This window comes from Phascolarctos cinereus, unplaced genomic scaffold (assembly GCF_003287225.1).
Source record: "Phascolarctos cinereus isolate Bilbo 61053 unplaced genomic scaffold, phaCin_HiC Scaffold_726;HRSCAF=1367, whole genome shotgun sequence".
Taxonomy (NCBI): Eukaryota; Metazoa; Chordata; class Mammalia; order Diprotodontia; family Phascolarctidae; genus Phascolarctos; species Phascolarctos cinereus.
The window spans coordinates 246,260,448-246,266,447 of NW_027556098.1; positions in this window are offsets into that span (position 1 = coordinate 246,260,448).

Genomic DNA, 6,000 nt, shown 5'->3' on the forward strand with positions numbered 1-6,000 from the left:
AATCACTGCACTCTGATAAAGTAAGTTACCAAGTCAGAGTGCCAAGTCATAATCTGTGGCTTGAAACATAAACACAATTGTCTGTCTTATTATGATTAGGCGGAAGCTTAGGCATTGGAAGCCTGTGGCTCACTGACTATTTACTTAACAGTGATAACTGACAATGAGTTGGGCAGTTTTTCTATCACAAAAAGGGATGGCTGGGTGTGTTAGAAACAAAGAATTTCAAAGTCCTTGCTCTTTAATTGTGTTTAAAGAACACCTTGCATGCTGCTAGCTGCCATTCACCTTCATTATAGGTTTTACAAATGAGACATTCACCCTGTGGGTGTCTGGTATAAGTGAACAAAATAAATACAGCTAGGGCAAGAATGCATTGTTAAGGCGACAGAGTCAAGCTGTATAGATGCTCTGCATTTCAACTTCAGTACCTTATTCATCTTTCCCTCCTATGAAGCAAGTAGATTTCCTTCCCCAAGCATTCAGAAACTTAGAACCAATTCTCCCAATACTTACCCCAGTATAAAGATAACATGAATATCTGTATGAAATTTATTAGTGTTTGTTGACTCTGGCTTAGATAAACACATCAGTGACAATGTCACCCATAGATACATCAGATCTCAGGCACATGGTCCTCACTTTCTATGTCTATGCAACTATGAAACAGACCTGAAATATGTTATTAATCTGACCCCCAGTTATCTGCCTGTGGGGTTGCATTCTGCTCTAGGGTCTTTGAACCAGTAACCCCTCCTACCCATACCCCACACTGCGTACTTCCAAAGAAGCACTAGATAAATCAGAAAGCCTTGATCCTTTTCCTGATTCTCTTACAAGGTACAAACTCAGCTGAGATCTAGATCTGTATATTATATTTAAAAATATTTCTATTATCATGATGAAGAAATGAAGTTAAATATGGCTAAAATGGAAATGTTTCGCATGACTGCACATGGATAATCTATACAGAATTTCTTGCCTTTTCAAAGAGGAGGAGAGAAGGGAGACAATTTGTAACTCAAAACTTTTTAAAAAAATGAATGCTAAAATTTTTGTTTAAATGTAGCTGCAAAAAATAAAATAAAAATTGAAAGTAATAAAGTTAAATATAGTTCTATATTTCTAGCCAAAAGTACTGTATAAGAGAAATCAAGGTATAGTGGCATGAATGCAAGACTAGGTATCTGAAAACCTAGTACTTACTAATTCTATACAACAGGAAAGTTACTTACTACCTCAGAGCCAAGAAAATGGGAATCTAAAAAAATTGGGATAATAAAGGCTTGCATTACATACCTCATGGAACTGCTATGAAGAAAGAACTTTGTGAACTATAAAGTATTCTAGAAATGTGAGTTGTTATGGAATATTAACACGAGACACTAAAAATTGCCATTCTGGGTCAGAGCAATGATTTGTCGTAGAAGCTGGTATATCTCTGTTAATGACACCAAGTTAGATGAGGGAGGCCAAGTCAGATGAGGGAGGCCAGAATCATGGGAGGAACTTGAAGCAATGGCATATGAAAATTGGTAGAAGGAAGTGAGCGCATTTAGCCTAAAGAAAAGAAAGCTTAGGGGACAAATCATTGCTGTCCTCGAATATTTGAAGAGCCATTGTATGGAAGGGGGATTCAGATTTATTGTTGAGTAGTTCCAGAAGGCAGAAGTAGGACTAAGGTATAGAAACTACCGGGAGACAGATTTGGCTAAATCTGTTACGTCCCTTACCTTTAAGGTTGTCCAGACAAAGGAAGTGACTCAAAGGGAAGCTTATTCCAATGTTTGGAGGTATTCAAATCAAGGCTAGATGACTGTTCTTCAGGAACATTGAAGGGAGGCCTTGGATTTAAGACTATATGACTTCTGAAGGTATTTCCAACCTTTATTTTCTAAGATTGCTTTGTTGGACAGCATGATAGTTCACATTGCACTGCCCTTAGAAGTTAAGGATATACCCTATATAACTGAGTTCTTGAATAATCAGCTATGACTCAATCAACCCTTCTTGAACTACCTACCTACTTCAGTTTCCCAGGGTCCATAAATTCTTTGATGTAAGTACTCCCTCTCTTATGCAAAACGGAACCCTCCACACTTTTGTAGATAGTCCTCATGAGCTTCTCAAAACAATTATGGGCCAGTACCAGTATTCCAACCAAGAGCATTTTTCTGCTTAGCACCACCCATTTGTCCATTCCCAGGCCTATACTAAAATCTCTTTCAGCTCCATAAGACCTACCAAAGCTAGGGTTTGATCAACACAGCCTTGACAAATTCAGGGCCGCCATTATACCATGATGAGATGTTGCAGAAAGACTTTAGCAAAGGAGTATAGACAGACAGATGAATTAATAGAAGAAAAGATAATAGATAGATGATAGATAGACAGATAGATAGATAGATAGATAGATAGATAGATAGATAGATAGATGGATAGATGCAACAGTCTGCATTATTTTGAACTAAATAAGCATCAGGGATTGTTTTAACCTCAGCAATTTCTCTAGCATGTCCTCTCCATACTATTCATTAAGGCACAGAAAGGTCATTTTCAGCAAGAGTGAAAGGATTACCCACACCAGTGAAATTCCTGATTCTTGATATTACTGATTAATCTATCTATCTGTCTATCTATCTATCTATCTATCTATCTATCTATCTATCTATCTATCATCTATCATCTATCTATGGCAGGGGAAGGTTATAGTTATTTAGGTAAGAAAAAGAAAACAATGCAGAGAAATAAACATAACATCAGTGCCAAATAACAATGTTTCCCTCCCTCTGCATGCAAGAACTTATCTTTCTGTAGATTAGAGCCTTTTTCATGTTTCAGGGGGTTTTCCTCTTCACTGAAGTCATACCTGTGAATGACAAGCCAAACTCAACTCAGAATTATCAATATTTCTCCCTTTTATACCCATGAGCAAATATCCTTTGGGAAAAACCAATCTAACAAATATTTCCACTGTATAAATTTTAAGGCACAAGTTTGTAGATAACTATGCAGCCTCATATTAATGGTTACGTTCCCAAGCATTTCTCTTTTATATTGTAGGTATTTCATGGTTCTTTTGCTTAAGGCATAAGCCACGGTTAGACTTTGAAGAAAAAAAATTACATATGTAACCTTCATTTCAGGGACTCATGTCAGACACAAAGTTCCTGGGTACATTTTGGGAGCCTTTCAAATTCTTTGACAAGTTATTCCTATCCAGGTGATTTGAAAATATCAATATCTAACCCTTCCCCCTCCTTCTCAAAGAGGAGAATTAGAAGGAAAGGGGAGCCACTGATTCTCCTTACTAGTACACAGGCACAAATAAGAAATGCTTTATTAACAAATTAATGAAAACTGTTAGGACGTGTCTGAGCAAGCAATGGTCACTGTACAGTTTCTGTGATTCACAGTGTTGCCAAGGGAAGGGCTCTAGCACCATGAAGTCAAGGTTTGCTTTTCTATATCTGTTCTGTAGCTCCCTTCTCTCCAATTTTTGATCTCTCACCATCTAGTGGCTCCTTCCCTGTTATATACAAATATGTCCATGTCTCCCCTATCCTAACTCCTTGTTACTCATCCCTTTTTCTCCAACAGAAATTTACCAAAAACAAACCCCATTTTGTTATTCTTAGCTTTCCTGACCAGCCTCAGCTTATGCTGAGATTTAATATCTTAACATTTCCTTCTTTTCATGTTTTAATGACAATGAGGCCACCAACATTCACAAGGTGATCTTTTATTGATTAGGTACTATAAGTCAGTCTTTCCCTTCTTCAATCTACTCAGCGGTTTGCAAACTATGATCCCAGGGCCAAATCTGGCTCTTAACCTATTTTCAAAGTTCTGAGAACTAAGAATGTTGTTGTTTTTAAATGCAATAAAACTTTATTTGAAAAATATAAAAATCATTCTTAGCTTAATGGGCCATACTAAAACAGCCTGGATCAGATGTGGCCCATGGGCCATTGTTTGCCACCTCTGGGTTCTATAATCTCCATTTCAATACCCCGTATGTAGCATATAAGAATATATAATAATGAAATTTGACATTCTGTGTGGGTGTAGGGAGTACATCAGTGACAAAATTGTGATTTCACTGGTGTGTAGTTTCTCCACCCATGCTGATTGGCTTCCTCATTTATAGTCTTCAGGAGTTGCCACTGGGAGGTTAGGTGACTTGCTTGTAATCTTCTAGCTAGAATGTGTCAGAGAGGCACCAATTTAACCTAACTCTTCCTTATTCCAATATTAACTACCTCTCCACTATGCCACACTGTGTCTCCTACTAGGCCCTTTCTCTATATTTAGTGTGAAAAATTAACCTTAAATCATTGCTTGCTAGTTTTCTATATAGAATACAGTATTGTTCAACTTGCAAATGGAAAGAATAAGTCCTTTTTCATGTGTTTGTCAAGTTATTGTAGGAAGAATACTCTGTAACAGCATGTGCACTCAAGGGTTTCTATCCACTGGGAATTTCAAGCCAGATTTAATGGGACTAACAGTCAAACCCTGTTGAATCTACACCACCTCCTCCCATTCCCCTGTTGAGATAAGTTAGAGCATCCATTACAAATTCCAGGACAAACAGAGCCTTAAATCTATTCCCTTATCAGTTTAATTTTAGAAATTAATGAGCTCTTCTAATGTACTTTTCTTGTCAATTAATACTGGGAAATATAGACCTGCTTAGATAGACCCAGAATTCTGAGCTTGGACCCAGTCAATCAGTTCTTCACACATTCTTTTTCATATCATTGACTCATTTCTCCTGAGTGTATTGAAAACAGGTCTCTAAGGCATGTACACTTTAAAATTTACAGATGTGGAGGCTGCTTGCCTACCAAGCACCTGGGATTTGTTATAGAAATTTAGAGGATTTAACTATTTTTGCCCACTGTCCAATAAGAGTAATTTGAAGAAAATAGAATTAGAGTTTACAACTTTGGAGGTCATAGAGTCTAGGCTTCTCATTTTACGAAAGAAAAAACTGAGGAACAATTTATTTGTATAATTTTTGTTTTAGTCATTTTGAGTCTCATCTGACCCTTCGTGACCCCTTTTGGGGTTTTCTTGGCAAACATACTGGAATGGTTAGCCATTTTCTTTTCCAGCTCATTTTGCAGAAGAGGAAACTGAGGCAAGCAAGGTTAAGTGACTTACTCACGGTCACACACCTAATAAGTGTCAGAAGACAGATTTGAACTCAGGTCTTCCTGATTCCAGGCCTAGCAATCTATCCACTATAACACCTAACTGCTCTAGTTTTGGTAATATCGATCTAATATATATATATATATGTGTGTGTGTGTGTGTGTGTGTATGTGTGTGTGTGTGTGTATATACACATATATACAGACACATGTTTATATATATGATATGCAGTATATATAGTAGAATAACATATAATAATGTAGTATGCATATTTATATATGCATAATATGTAAATTTACAAGTGTGAATCTAATACACACACACACACACACATATATTTTATATACAATTCTATATCCTGAGTCCATCATCACTCTGTCAGAGTGTGTGTAGCATTCTTTGTCACTAGTCTTCTGGACTCATGGTTGGTCATTGTGTTTATCAGAGCTCTTATGTCATTCCAAGTTGTCTTTACAATGCTGTTGTTAATGTAAAAATTGTTCTTTCTTTGCTCATTTCACTCTGTACCAGTTCACACAAGTAATACCAGACTTTTATGAAACTATCTCTTTTGTAATTTCTTACAGCGCAGTATTATTCCATTACATACCATAATTTATACAACTCTCCCATTAATGATTACTTTCTTGCTTTCTAATTCTCTTCTATAACAAAAAGAGTGGTTATAAATATTTTTATACATATGGATCCTTTTCCTCTTTCTTTGTTCTCTTTGGGTTGTAGACCCATTAATAGTGTCATTAATCAAAAGGTAATCATGGAATTCCAGGAGCCAAGATGGTGGAGTAAAAGCAGTAACTTGCTTGATTTCTCCCCCAA